Consider the following 15849-nt stretch of genomic DNA (forward strand, 5'->3'; position numbering starts at 1 on the left):
ATCAGAACTAAAACATGGCTTTTCCAGGGAACATAATCCTTTCAGATTGGCACAGTAGGCTTAGTTTCTCCTTCACAGGAATAAGTTTCACAGGGGTGAACCCCATTGAGGGCTCAGCCTATTGAATTGGTTGTCCTCACTGCTTTCGAGACCATCAGGGGAATTCCCCAGATGGGGAATATTTTCTCGGCTCTCCTCAGCCCCCTAAGGGGACTTTGCAAATATTTTTTTATTTACTTCCCGTTCTAGTTTGCAAGGTGCTGAAATGCAATATACCAAATATACAGTTCTAAGGCCATGAAAAATGTCCAATATGGAAGCAAGCCTATAGAAATGTTCAGTCTAAGGTATCCAGGGAAAGATACCTTGGTTCAAGAAGGCCAATGACATTCAGGATTTCTCTCTGAACTTGAAGGCCATGGTGAACATGGTGACATCTGCTAGCTTTCTCTCCAGGCTTCTTGTTTCATGAAGCTCCCCTGGGGACATTTTCCTTCTTCATCTCCAAAGGTCTCTGGCTGCATGGGCTCTCATGGTTCTTGTGGCTCTCAAGCTTTCTCCAAAATATTTCTTATTTTAAAGGATTCCAGTAAACTAATCAAGACCCACCTGGATGGGTGGAGTCATATCTCCCTCTAATCAAAGGTTAATACCCAAAATTGGGATTGTCACAGCTCCACGGAGATAATCTATTCAAGTTTCCAACCTATAGTGCTGAATAAGGATTAAAAGAAATGGCTCCCTCCACAAGATGGATCAGTGTTAAAACATGGCTTTTCTAGGGCACATAATCATTTCAAACTGATACGCTGTCCCAATTTCTCTGGGATATATTGGGGCATCACACTAACCTGCACAAACTAACAAGATCTCATGCCCTATTCAAGATTTCATGTAATTATGATGTTTGAATACACTGACCATACAAGTTAAATTAGATTATGTGCTACCCAGAATATAAATTCTGCATCACATAAACATCCCTTCCTTTGGTCCCACATAGAAGTTGAAGATTTAAAATATGAACCATATCAACTGATAGGCATTGTGATTGCTTTCTGTTTGTTGCCTTTTCTGTCAAAACCTGCAATTTGCATTCATATATATATATATGAATGCATATATATATATGAATATTCATCTGATTTTGTGCTTCATTTTTATTTGCTACATTTTACAAAGAGGTGTTTCCAGAGTCAAAGTGTGTGTTTTCAGGATATATTTGCCATGTGACTTCCCCCAAAGAGCAAGAGCAATTCACATTTCTATCAGCAAATTCTCAAGAATGCCCTTGTCCCTGCAACCCTGTTTGGGGAAATAAGTCTTCCTTGGGCTTCTCTGTGCTTCTGTAAAAAGGCCTAGCCTCCTGAGACACAGAGAGGTATATTATATGAAGACAGAGAATGTTTATCTTTGCTTCCTCTGTGTACGTTTTACTTCTCACCATGAGAATTAGATCTGTGCCATCACCAAACCCCTCTCACAAAGAACATCAAATCATTGCTCCATTTGATGGAGGCCCAGAAGTTAAGCTCCTAAAGTTCTAGGAAGGCTGGAGAGCTATCTCCCTAGGTCTTTACTCTTCACAAGGGGGAGAAAACTAGACCTTGGAAACATCTCTTGGTCATAAAGCCTGAGACATGGGGCTTATCCTTGGAGAGATGTTTCTACATTTCACAGGCTAGAATGAGAACCTAAGATCCTTCTCATCCTTTCTCCAAGGAGGAAACGTTTTGCTCCCTTCTTTACCCAGGAAGGTGTGGGGGGTGACTCTTCTGTATATAAATAGAGGAAATCTTCTTGTTCATGGAGTGAAGCCTGATTTTCTTGAGAGAATTTCTGTTGGCTCTCAGGGCATTGCCTATGGGTCTAGATGTGAGGAACCTGCCTTGTTACTCTTGCTATTGATCTGGTTGTAATGATCAGTAAACTCCTTTTCCTAACCCAGGTGACTCATATATATATTTTTTTGTAGTGTGTATATATATGAAGTACATAATTGTGCAATTGGGTAACATCCCAGATCCATCATAGTTCTTGACAAAATACTCTTCCAGCACAGGGTATGATTACTATTTTTAATTTTTGTCAATCTAATGGGTAAGAATTGGCTTCTCATAGTTATTTGAATTTTATTTCCCCAGCCACCAGTGAAATGGTACATATTTTTCTGTCAGACATTTCTACTTGTGTATGGGGGGGTGCATGTGCGTGTGTGTGTGAATTGCCTTTTTATATTTCAGAAAGTTTCATTGACGTATTTGGGTGGTAAAACAGTGGCTCAGTGGCAGAATTCTTGCCTGCCATGTTGGAGACCCGGGTTCGATTCCTGCCCATGGCAAAAAAAAAAAAAGTTTCATTGACGTATTTAACAACTTGTCTGAGCTATTTCTTTTTTTAAAGCTCTATTAGTCATTGTTCTCCAGGGAAACAGATCTGACGGAATATACATACATACATACATACATACATACTTACATACATACATATATAATGAGATTTTTATAAAAATTGTCTTACATAACTATGAGGATAGATAAGTCCAAATTCTTAGGGCAGGCTGCAAGTTGGGAACTCTTATGAAAGTTTTTGAAGAATTTTCCAGGAGAAGCTGTCTGTCTAAATTAAAGATACAAGTTCTCTCTTTTGACTGCTGAAGTTATCACCTCTTATTTTTTTTAACTCCTTTTATTGTATAGTATAACATATATACAAAGCAAAGAAATAAAAAAGCAATAGTTTTCAAAGCACTCTTCAAAAAGTGGTTACAGAACAGATCCCAGAGTTTGTCATGGGCTACCATACCATCATCTCATATTTTTCCTTCTAGCTGCTCCTGAATACAGGAGGCTAGAGGGCTTAAATACTTTTTTATCATCATAATCGACTTTTTCCCCCTTCTTTTTTTGTGAACAATAACATATACACAAAAAAGCTATAAATTTCCAAGCACAGCACCACAATTAGTTGCAGAACATATTTCAGACTTTGACATGGGTTACAATTCCACAATTTAAGGTTTTTACTTCTAGCTGCTCTAGAATACTGGAGACTAAAAGAGATACCAATTTAGTCATTCAGCATTCATATTCATTTGTTAAGTCCTATCTTCTATGTATAATTCCACCATCACCTCTTATCTTTCCATAGCTCTCACTGGGGTTGTTTGGTCTATGGCAATTCTAAATTTTTGACAGTGAAAGGGTCTGTCACTAACAAGGGGTAGGGAGATGGAAATATCTGATGTTCTGGAGAGGCTGGGCTAGGTTTGAGCTATTTTTATAATTATGAACACATATCCATGTGGACTGACAGTAACCCTTCAGCAAACATTTCGCAAATAAATACTCCCCCCCCATTTATCTTTCTTCCATAATATTTTACTCATTATGGTCTTTTTTCCTACAAGTTCTTTTTTCTTCATTTGTGTTATCAAACACGAGAAGAGTCCTTTATGCCTATTACTTGCAGGGCCAAATGGTAATGCATGTACCAGCTTCTATTTGATGAGAGAAGGACTTGAGTTTCATGGGGAGAGGCCCTTCCTGAAGAGCATCCTGTAGGGAGAATGTGTCTGCTGGAAACCTTCTGCCTGACACTGAGTCTGATATGGAGATATGGAGGAGGCAAACCTAGAGGAAAAGACACAGTCTCTAGCTTGCTAGAGATACCACCTGAGATGAGAGGGCATTGTGGTCAGGATTCCCCTACCAGCTGGTCCCTGGTTTGGATGCATGTTCAACACAGGGTTAGGAAGAACGTCATCATCTTGGCTTCCATTTTATCATGGGTCAGCTGGCCTGCAGCCAGGAGGCAGAGACTGCCCTCCTTTACCTACCCTCCTGGAGTGGGAGTCACAGAAGGACAAGCTGAGCAGGATCACACAGCCAACAGGATGTGTTTGAACCACAAATGAAGCGGGTGTGAAATGGCGCAGAGGCTACTGAATGGAGGCGAGGGCAGCAGAGTTCAGCCTGGGTACTAAGAGGATGAGATTCATGACAAGACAAGAACAGGGCAGAACTAAGAGGGTCCAGCATACATGTCACTCAGAAGCCAATATGCCCTGTGCTGGGCAAATTTCTTCAGCACAGTTTATTTATAGAAAGCTACATGGTAGCTGATCAGAGGATGAGGTTTCTTTTCCAGATGTAAGCTCTGAGTGTAGAGTAGCTAAGAGAATCCAGGAGCTTATGAAGACTTTACCTCCCCTTGGCATCTGATGCCCAGGAAACTAGCAGAGGCCTTGTTTCCAGGAACAACTGGCCTTAATACAGCTCGGGGGTTGGAAAGCCACTCAGGTTTCCTGAGAAATGTCAGCTGTGTCCAGGCCTGAGACTGAAAGAATCTGCCCCTCTGCATGGGGCCAAGGTGGGAGACCCTACTCACTGCGGATCTTCTGTTGGGCAGCCAGTGCTTGTGTGGGGAGGCCCAGGCTTCTCAGCCATTCATTCTTATTTATTTATTTGTATCTTTCACCAATTCATCCTTTTTTTTTGTATGCTGTATAGCAGGGGTCACATTTCATTATTTTTCTGTGTGAATATCCCCTTGTTGTAGCACCAATTGCTGAATTTTTTATTTGTTTGATTTTTCATTTGTTTGCTTGTTTGGGGTGTCCATGGGCCAGGACTCGAACTCTGGTCTCCCACATGGCAGGTGAGAATTCTGCCACTGAACTACCCCTGCAGCCTCCCCTGCCCCCGGCCCCATCATTTCATTCTTAATACTCAAATTGCATTCTTTCCTTGTCTTAGTGGTGAGGGTCCCAGACACACTTCTGGAGGCTGAAGAGAGCTGGTAGCAAGAAAAGAAAGAAAAAGTCGTGGCAACATTGGTCCAGAGAAGCATTTGGGGCCATTCTAGTGAATGGATTGGGTTGGCATAAGGAGAGGGAGGCATGGCAGTGACTCTGTTCCTTGCCCAAGTGTACAAGCAGGGCGCAGCTGACTACAGTGTCTTCCAGTAGAACTGGCTGGGGTGGCAGTGTTCTATATTTTTGGTATTATCTGATACCGCAGCCATGTGGCTATTGAGTACTTGAAACATGACTATAAGGACCGAAGAAATGGATTTTATTTAATTTTAATTAATTTAATCTTAAATATAAATAGGTATAGGTGGCTAGTGGCCTCCTGCTTGAGACAGGAGTTTGGGCTCCAGTGTAAGATGGAGAATCTTGGCTTTCTTACTTTCTGGCCTTGTGACCTCAGATTAAGTAACTTGCCTTCTTTGTGCTTCAGTTTCCTCTTATCTAAATTGGTCTAATTGTACCAACTTCCTAGTCTTGTCACCAGTGTCGAATGACATGGCTCATGGGAAGTGCTGCAGGTGGAAGCGCTCAGTAAAGATGGCTCTTATTTGTAGAGGAGACCTATTCAAATCCATTAAACAATGTTTAAATTGTTTAAATACTTCTGCCACAGCCCTAAGAACCTACAACTGACTTCAAGGTGGAGTTGCCAGGTGGAACTCTGTTACTTTCTAGAATATGGAAGAAGCCCTTGGGTTGGACGTGGAAAGGCAAGGGATTATTTCTGAGAAAACAGGCTTCTGCTTGGGAAGATCCAAGCTAATGGATTGCTCTCTCTGTTGCTCAAGTTTCCTGCATAGAAAAGATCACTCCAAGGGCTTTTGTCAGGAGGCATGAATCCCAGGATGCTCAGCCTTGGGCAGACCCCTTTTCTGAGGGTCGTGTCCAAGTCAGGGGGGTGGGCTGTACAAGAGTCTTTGACAAATGCTTATGAGACCTTGGGGGCAAATGGACTGGGCAGAATTGGAACCCATCCCCATGAGTCTTGCTTGAGAGAAAGGGGATGTGATACCACAGGCTGGGAGAAGTGCTGTCTACAGTAGGAAGGAAGGGTCAGTGTCATGGTCAGGTTCATATGTCACCTTGGCCAGATGGTGTTACCTGTTTGTCTGGTTGGGCAAGTGCTGGCCTGTCTGTTGCTATGAGGACATTCCATGGAATTAAATCATGATCACATCAGCTACATCCACCGCTGATTCCATCTGTAATCAGCCAAGGGGCGTGTCTTCTTTAATGAGTGATGTTTAATCTAATCACCAGAAGCCTTTTAAGGAGGATTCAGAAGAGACAGGCTCTCTTCCTGCTTCGGCCGGCAAGTCTCTTCTGTGGAGTTCGTCCACACCCTCCATTGGAATCGTTGGCTTCACAGCCTGTCCTGCAGATTTTGGACTCTATGTTCTCACAGTTACATGAGATACTTTCGTAAATTTTATATTTGTGAATATTTCCTGTTGATTCTGTTTCTCTAGAAAACCTTAACTAATACAATCAGCCACATACAAACGGTTTTTGATCTGAAGTCACTCTATGGCATCAATGATGGTATCTTGTTCCATCTTGCCATGTGAGCTTCAAAGACAGAAGGTTGCTAGAAAGGGGCTGGGGACAGAGACAGAAAAAGCCTGGGAAGATTGCAAGAGTCAAGTTCCACTTTCCTGCCTCTTTCCCCAAAAGCAACTTCCCAACCAGGCTTATCAAGAAAGGTGCATAGCGAGGACAAGACTTCACAGCTCTGTGTTTTCTTAAATTCTGCAGAGAAATGCCAGCCCCGTTGCCTACAGGGCAAGGCCTTTAGTGTGTCCCGAAGGGGCTGGGAATTGTTAGATTCTGTGATAGGCCTCGGTGACATGCCTCCTACTCATCTCCGGCTTCTGGTCTCTCCATTTTCTCTACTTCCAGCATGCCCTCACAGTTTGGTCTTTCTCCGAGGCCACTCCCTGAAAAGCACTGCCCTTGCCTCCAAGCTGCCACACTCCCCATTCCCCCTTTCACCTTCATTCCAGATCCACTCTCCTCTGACACTCCTTTTCATCTGGGTTCCATCACACTGCCTTCTTCATTCAGGATAATCTTTCCACTACTGCATGTTCCACCAGGAATGTCTACCTTAACTGAAACCCACCCCTTTCCTTAAGCCTCTCTGCTTCCCTAAAGCCTTTCCCACTGTCCTGGCCCAGTTCGCCTTTCCTTTCTCTGACTTCAACTCTTATGTGTGACCCTCCACCATTCAGCAGGACGTTTGGTCCTGAATAAGCAAGTACCTCATGAAGTTTTGTGGTAATAGAATGCTGCTCCTCCACTGCCCAACTTCATGGAGGGACCTGGGGAGCCTGCAGATTGGGGGCAGGCTCTTCTCAGGAAAGAGCTGAAGACTTTTCTCCCATGTGCTCACACAGCACTGCAGTGACACCTGCAAGTTTTACAGCAGGAAGCAGGGGCTCCCGAGCACCATTAGAATAATGTTGAGGCAGGAGATTCTGAGAGCTGCCCTGCCTCAGCCCCACTAATTTTCAGTGTGGCTCTCAAGGGCACTGACCCCAGGTGGTGCTATTGGGAAAAAAGCCAGCCAGTTGTAGTACTTGACAAACTGAGTCATTACTATCATTGAACAGAATACCCAAAACACGGATCAAAAATGGCAATTTCAGTTTTAATTTAATGACTGTTTTTGTCATCTCTCTGGCATAACTTACTACCAGGTTCACCTGTTTCTGGAGACCATTTCTGGATCTGAAGGTTAGGGTCACGTTATCAACACAGAAGACATATGTATGACTATTTATACTAATTGGAGAGTGTGTCTCATTCACCGAAAAGTTATACCCACATAAGAGGTAGGATGGCATTGGAGGTAAAAGAAAAATGTCCTTTATACTTTATGAGAGATGATGATGGGGTGGTGGTGAGAATAATAATTATAATAACAGACAGATCTATGTTCAATCCCTCTTCTATTATTTACTAGGTGGGCAGGTAACTCAATGCCTCTGAGCTTCAGTTTCCTTATCTGTAAAATGAGGATAATAATAGTAACTATCTCCCAGAATGTGAGGATTAAGCGAAAGCATGCATTTCAAACACTTAGCATATTTCCTGGGACATACTTAAATGCTCGGTAAGAGTTACCCATATTGTTGATATTATTTGAAAAGAAACATTTACCAGAAGATAAATCTTATAGTATCAGAAAATAGACATTATTGGGGTTCAGTAGTAAGTTCAGGCACAGTCAAAATGGGGTTGAGGTTGTAAAGTTTGGACTTTCTTGTGACCACGGAAGTTAAACAAACCAAGGGCATAGGTGCAATGTGACTCAGAAAATCAAGCTCTTGGCCAAGCACAGATGCCCCAAGCATCACTTCTGGCTGCCCAAGTTTGAATTGCTACTTGAAGCTAATGACATCATGATGAGCAAAACCATACACAGATGCAGTAAGTAGTAATCAGGGGTCGAGCACCATGTGGCTCTCATGACTAAACCTAGAAGCGGGGTAGGGCTGCAGGGATGGGAGGGGCCGGTTATGATATGATGTGGGGAAAAGAGCGAGCTCTTGATAAAGGGAGGCCTTGGGTCTGGAGCTTGAACAAAGCCTCTTAGGCATGTACCTTCATGTAATTCACCTCCAGGCATGGCTGAGACCTAAGAAAATAAATCTAATTCCCGAGTCTGTCCTACTTGCTCATGCCAGAGAGGAAGGTGGTGGCAGGCCCCGCTCTGCTGGCTTCTGTGACTGGGCTAAGGTTACCAGACGCTGGCAGTCTGCTACCTCGTTGCATTCCCTGCCCTTTTCCACTTCTAAAGAGAGCGAAGCTTCCCTGTGTAGGGTCCGATAAGAAGACAGCAGTATTATTATTGCTACCAACACCCCATCAGCTATAAAGCTGGAAAAGGATATCGGTTGGGTCAGGAAACTACTATTGACTATCAGATTCCTCTAATGTGATCAAAGAAGAAAAGTGAGAGAGAAAAAAGATACTAATGAGAAATAAGAGACCAGAATGAACATTGCAGTTCTTTTATTCAGCAGCAAAGGCCAGAGGAGGCAGTGAAAAATGTGGCAGGCAGCAATCTGTTGGGTAGCACACAAACACACAAAACACCCTCTTCTCCACCTGAGACCACTCTTGATGGCTTATTGTGCAGTAGATACCCTGCTGGAGCATGCACATTGTCTTATATTAATCCTAGAGGGTCCCGTACCTATGTTAAGGAGAATGGTACAAAGAGCTTCAGGAACTTGTGCATTTGATCCAGTTAGTAAAGGAGAGTGTTATTTGAGCTCAAGTCTGTTTGGATCTCAAATACTCACTTGTCTAATTCATACTTTGGGTTTATCGTCCAGGACTCCACTTTCCTCCTGAGTGAAATGGGGTAGTGAAACTGATTCTGGGGTTGTCCTTCTGTGCACCATTGACCAGAGGTGGCAATAAAGTGTTGGAAAATGCGGAAGTATAGGTAAGAACTGCTGAAGAAGCAGCAGTTCTATGTCTGAATAGAGGAATCCTGGAAGTACAATCCAGGCTAAAGTTGTGGGAGGGGTTTGGGACCTGACTTAGGCAGCTTTGGGAGGGAAGCTCTCAGAAGGTAGGGATTGGGTCTCAAAGGAAGGACCTTAAAGTCACTAGCCTTCCCTGTGCTTCTCTCTTCTTTCCCCTAGCCACGAACCCTGGGTTTTTGTTCCTACTTCCTTCCTAGAAGAGACTCAGACCTGCCCAGTTGTATTGTGCCCTCAGCTTTTTAAAGAAAAGCCACTATGTTCTTACCTCTAGATGTTTCTCCTTTATCTCTTTACACCACAGGGCCAGCACCAGCACCAGGGGATTTCTGGAAAAGTGTCTGGAGACTTGATTCCTTTGTCTATATAACCAAGAGAGTCTTGATGCTCTGGGAAGGACCCAGGTACAAAAGTGTAAAGCAAAGGCCCTCAAATGCCTTGAGAGCATCACATTTCAGTGAACTGGCCACATCAGCAGCAGTGCTCTGTGCCCACTGCACCAGTGAGACTGTTAGGATTCAAACTACTACCAGAGTCCCAGCGGGTTTCTCTGACCTCATTGGTGATTTTAGAACATTCCATGATCTAGCTCAAACTCTACCCACCCAGTAAAGCTTCCCAAAGGCAACCCTCCCCTTCTTTTTCCAATGAAAATGCTCATGGATGCACTTTTACAAAAGAAAATAAACTTCACTGAGATATAATTTACATATTACAAAGCACCCATTTTACCTGCACATTCAATAACTTTTGACAAATTTATACACATGTATAATTGCTATCACAATCAATATATAGAATATTTCCATCATCCTAAAAGTTCCCTTGTGCTCCTTCTCAGTCAATTTTCCACCACTCCCTTGTCCCAGGCATCCACAGGTCTGCTTTCTGTCACTATAGGTTAGATTTGTCTTTTTTAAATAGTTTCATATACATGAAGTCATACAGTAGGTACTTTTTTATGTCTGGGTTCTTTCATCCAGCATGAGATTCACCTAACATGTATGAATCTTATGTTGCATCTATCAAAGATTTTTTTTCACATTGTTGAGTAGTATTCAACTATATGTATTCCACAGTTTGTTTATATAAAAATAATATTCCTCTTTTAATGAACCCTTGGGTTGTTTCCAGATTTTGGTTAGTATGAACTATTCTATGAATGTTCCTATGCAAGTCTTTGTGAATACATATGTTTTCATTTCTCTTGAGTAATAGTTAGGAGTGGAATTGTTGAATCTTGTGGTACCTGAATGTTTAGCTTTATAAGAAATTACGAAATTGTTTTCCAAAGGTGTCATCTGATTTTTTTTGCTGTATGGCGGGGTCACATTTCATTCTCTCACCATGTGAGTATCCTGTTACTGCAGCATCATTTGTTGAATTATTTGTTTGTTTGTGTTTGTTGTTTTTGTTGTTTGCAGCACCAATTGCTGAATTTTTTGTTTGTTTCCTTTTTCGTTTGTTTGCTTGTTTGGGAATTCTACCACTGAACTACCCTCGCACCCCCCAAAGCTGTCATCTGATTTTGTATTCCCACCAGCAATGTAAAGTTTCATTTGTTCCACATCCTTACCAATTCTTGGTAGTGTCAGTCTTTTTCATTTCAGCCATTCTATTGGTGTATAGTGTTTTTTATTATTTTTTAATTTAAAATTTTGAAATACTTTCAAGCTTAAGGAACAATTGTAAAATTAATACAAACTCCATACAGAGAACTCCAACATACCCCTATCTCCATAGACACCCAAATAAAACCAATATTAGCATTTTGCCAAATTTGCCATTTTCCCTTCCTCCCTCCCTCCCTCCCTTCTTGTTTCTTCTTGTTTCTGTCTCTACCAATCCATTTTCTGAACACTTGAATGCTTGAATGCAAGAAGCACATCAGGCTTCTTGAACACTTAATTCTGTCATGCATATTTTCTAAGAACAAGCATATTTACTTATGTAACCACCTTAAGTGCAATTATCAAGTTCAAGAAATTTAACATTAATATAAAACTTATAGTCTATATTTCAATATTTTCACATTTCCCAATAATATGTCCTTTTGAAGCTTCTCTCCTCCATTATTAGATCCTGTCCAGTCTGATGTATTGTAGCTTTCATTATCTCTTTAGTTTCTATTTCTTTTTTTAAATTGTGGAAACATATTACAACATAAACTTTCTCATCTCAGCCACTCACAAGCATATCATTCAGTGGGATTAATCACATTTCCAATGTTATAAAACCCTTACCACCACCCATTACTAAAACTTTTATCACCCTGAACAGAAACCTGTGCTCATTATGCATGAACTCCTCATTCACCCTCTCTTCCCACCATCTTGATAATCTTTACTCTTCTTTTGGTCTCTTTGAGTTTGCATATTCTCTGATATTTTCTTTTTGTTATTATGGGGCTTAAACTTAACATCCTAAATTTACAACAAGTTTGTCTGCTTTGATAAACTTAACTTTAGTAGCACTCACAACTATGTTCCTATACTCTTTCATCCCCCTACCTTTATGTAGTTCTTAGTCAAATTATATATTTATACGAATCCAAATCCATTGGTTTATCATTATATTTGTCTTTAGATCTTGTAGATCTAAACACCTTTTGTAGCACTGATAATTTATATTCACCCATGTTATTAACTTTACCAGAGATCATTATTTCTTCATGCTGCTTCAGTCTATTGTCTGGTGCTCTTTCCTTTCAACCTGAAGAATTCCCTTTGCATTTCTTGTAGGCCCACTTTAGTTATGACAAAGTTCCCCAACTTTTATTTATCTGGGAATGTCTTAATTTCACCCTCACTTTTAAAAGACAGTTTTTCCATGTATAGCATTCTTGGTTGGCATTTTTTTCCCATCACTTTAAATATGTCTTCTCATTGCCTTTATGGTTTCCAATGAGAAATCTGCATTTAATCTTATTGATGTTCCCTTGTAAGCAATCTGTTGTTTCCCTTTTGTGGCTTTTGGAATTCTCTCTTTATCTTTAGCAATTGACAGTTTGATTATAACACAGCATGCTTATATTTGGGGTTTATTCTGCTTGGATTTCATTGAGCATCTTGATGCCTATTCATGTGCTCCATTACATGTGCAAAGTTTTCAGCCACAATTTATTTGAATATTCTCTCTGTCTCTTGCTCCTCTTTCTGGGACTTATAAAATGTGTATATTGGTATGCTTGATGGTGTCCCACAGGCCTCTCAGGCTCTGTTCATTTTTTTTCTTTCTTTTTTGCTTCTCTTCCTCAGACTGAATGATTTCAATCATCCTATCTTCAAGTTCACTGATTCTTTCTTCTGCCAGCTCCAATCTGCTGTTGATGCACTCTGGGGAATTTAAATTACTGTTACTATAGATTTCAACTCTGGTTTCTTTTCATAATTTGTCTTTATTGCTATTCTCCTTGTGTTCATCGATCTTTGTCTAATGTCCTTTAGTTTTTTGCCTATGGTTTTCTTTAGCTATTTGAGCATATTTAGGACACTCCCTGTTTTTTTTAAAAAGTTCTTTTCTGATATATCCCAGGGCTGATTTTCTTTGCTGATTATTTCTAATGCTTTCATTTTCTCCTTTGTATAAGCCATCGCTTCCTGTTTTTTTTTTTTGTATGCTTTGTAATGTTATGCTGCAATCTGTACATTTTGATATTGTATTGTGTTATCACTGGAAGTTAGACACTGAGTCATCTGTTCATGACTTATATCCAGTTAGTGTTATGACAGAGATTTCCTCAAATGCTAGAAGCTGACAAAAAGGGAAAAAAACCAACTTTCCCAGTCTTTGTAGATTGGTGTGTGGGAATGCACTCCTTCAGACTTTAGCTATATGATAGGTTTAGAGAACACCCTGGTCTTTTCTACATATGTACCTTGTCTGGGCATGAACATGTGGCCTTAAGAATTCCTCTGTTTGGGTGGGCCACGCTGGTTCAGTGGCAGAGTTCTTGCCTGCCATGCTGGAGACCCAGGTTTGATTCCCGGTGCCTGCCCATGCGAAAAAAAAAAAAAAAAAAAAAAAAAAGGAAATAGTGTTTTCTCATGGTTCATGTGCTATATTGTATGTCCCATGGCTGGCACTCTTTTGCCCCAGACAGCTGTAATGTAACTATTCTCCTACAGCATTCTGTAAGAGCCCAGTAAGCCTTATCTAAGTGCAGGGTAAGTTCTAGGACAGTAAATTTGTCACACACATCCTGATTCACAGGTCACAGATATATATGCACTCCCATAGTATACGCACAAAGGTTACTCTGCTCTCTCCAAAACCAGTACCAGGGAGATGCACTGAGATCACATGCCAGTTCCAGGCTGAGCTGGTGAGTGGATGGGAAGGAGCCACCAATGGCACCACAAGGAGGTTTTCCTACCAATCTTAAATTTGGCACTCACTGTGTTACTACAATCTTGTTTTCTGGAGCTTTAAGAAAGATGTTTTTGCCAGTTCTGCTTATTCATTGTTCAAAGCTTCGGTTGTGGGACAGAGCCCTGGAACATCTCACTTGGACATCTCCATCAGGCAGGTAGTGTGATTTCCAACATGAAGATTGAATGGTTCAGGCTAGCTGAAGGACTTCTTGCATTTTTGACATTCAGAGCTCTTTTTCAGAATGAATACTCTCACACTGAAAAAGAGCTGATAGGCTATTAAAGACTTTCAGACATTCATTGCATGCACAGTTTTTCGATAATGTGAATTATTTGATGTTGAATACACCTAGGACTAGTCCTAAAGACTTTCACATATTCACATTTACAAGTATTTTCTCTAGAATGAATTTTCCTGTGGTGAATCAGAGATGACCTAGGAAGACCTTAAATATACCACCGCATAAGGGTTTTCTTGTGGAGGAATTTTCAGATGCTCAATGAGATGTGAAACACAATTAAGCCTTCCCACCATCCACATATTCAAATGTTTTCTCCTGATGAAAGCACTTTAATAATTAGTAAATGATGAGGTATGGCTAAATGTCTTCACACATCCAATACATTTATAAGATTTCTCTCCACTATGCCTGATTTGATTTTAAGTAAGGGTTGAACCATGGCTTAAAGTATTTCCCCATTCAAGGCAATTATGGAGTCTCTCCAGCATGATTTCTCTGATGGTGATTAAGTGTTGATTATGTGCCAAAGGCATTTCCACATTTATGGCATGTGTTCTAGTTTGCAAGCTGCTGCAATGTGATATACCAGAAACAGAATAGCTTTTAAAAAGGGAAATGTATGGGCCGGCCATGGTGGCTCAGCAGGCAAGAATGCTTGCCTGCCATGCCAGAGGACCTGGGTTTGATTCCTGGTGCCTGCCCACGTTAAAAAAAAAAAAAAAAAAAAAAAAAAGGGAAATGTATTAAGTTGCAAGTTACAGTTCTAAGGCCATGTAAATGTCCAAATTAAGGCAAGACTATGAAGATGTCTGAATTAAGGTACCAACAAGAGGTAATCTTCATTCAAGAAAGGCCGATGAAGTTTAAGGTTTCTCTCTCAGCTGCAAGGGTAAATCTGCTAGCTTTCTCTCCAGGCTACTTGTTTTGTGAAGCTCCCCCAGGGGTGTTTTCCTTCTTCATCTCCAAAAGTCTCTGGCTGCATGGGCTCTAGTAGCTCTGCAGCTTTTTCCAAGATGATTCCCTCTTAAAAGGCTCCAGAAGGGGTGTGAGGGTAGTTCAGCGTAGAATTCTCGCCTGCCATGTGGGAGACCCGGGTTCAATTCCCAGCCCATGCACTTCCCAAACAAACAAACAAAAGAAATCAACAAAAACAAACAAAAATTCAACACACGGTGCTGCAATAATGGGATACTCACATGGAAAAAGAATAAAATGTGACCCCACCATACAGCATACAAAAAAAAAGTCTCCAGTAAGCAACCTTACACACAATTGGGTGGGTCACAACTCCATGGAAACAATAAAAAAGCTCCCACCCAGTAATACTGATTGAGGATTAAAGAATTTCGCTTTCTTAGTGTTCACAACAGATTTAAACCGGCACAGCATGCGTATATTTTCTCTCTATTATCACAAGCCTGATGAAGGGAAAGATATTTGCTCTGGATACAGGATGCCACGCTTTCACTAAAAATCAAAAGTTGTTTTTTACCACTGATTTTTTTTTCACTTTTAAAACTGACATTGTGGTAAGCTCTTCTTCTTCTTCTCTTTTTATTTTTTTAACATTTTTAATTGTATAATATAACATATATACAAAGCAAAGAAAGAAAAAAGCAATCGTTTTCAAAGCACTCTTCAACAATAGTTACTTGTTTGCCCCAGAGTTTGTCATGAGCTACCATACCATCATCTCAGATTTTTCCTTCTAGCTGCTCCAGAACACTGGAGGCTAGAAGGAATATATATACATTTTTTATCACCACATTTTTTTGTGTGAAAAATGACATATATACAAAAAAGCATAAATTTTAATGCACAGCACAACAATTAGTTGTAGAACAGATTTCAGAATTTGGTATGGGTTACAATTCTACAATTTTAGGTTTTTACTTCTAGCTGCTCTAAGATACTGGAGACTAAAA

The 15849-nt window shown here is 40.7% G+C and overlaps 1 protein-coding gene across 1 annotated transcript in view; it reads right to left on the reverse strand.

The window, feature by feature from the left end:
* Window positions 1–15849, reverse strand: part of PTPN3 (protein tyrosine phosphatase non-receptor type 3) — a 183320-nt gene that overhangs the window by 165909 nt on the left and 1562 nt on the right. The gene's annotated exons all lie outside the window — the stretch shown is intronic.

This window comes from Tamandua tetradactyla, chromosome 2 (genome assembly GCF_023851605.1).
Source record: "Tamandua tetradactyla isolate mTamTet1 chromosome 2, mTamTet1.pri, whole genome shotgun sequence".
Classification (NCBI taxonomy): domain Eukaryota; kingdom Metazoa; phylum Chordata; class Mammalia; order Pilosa; family Myrmecophagidae; genus Tamandua; species Tamandua tetradactyla.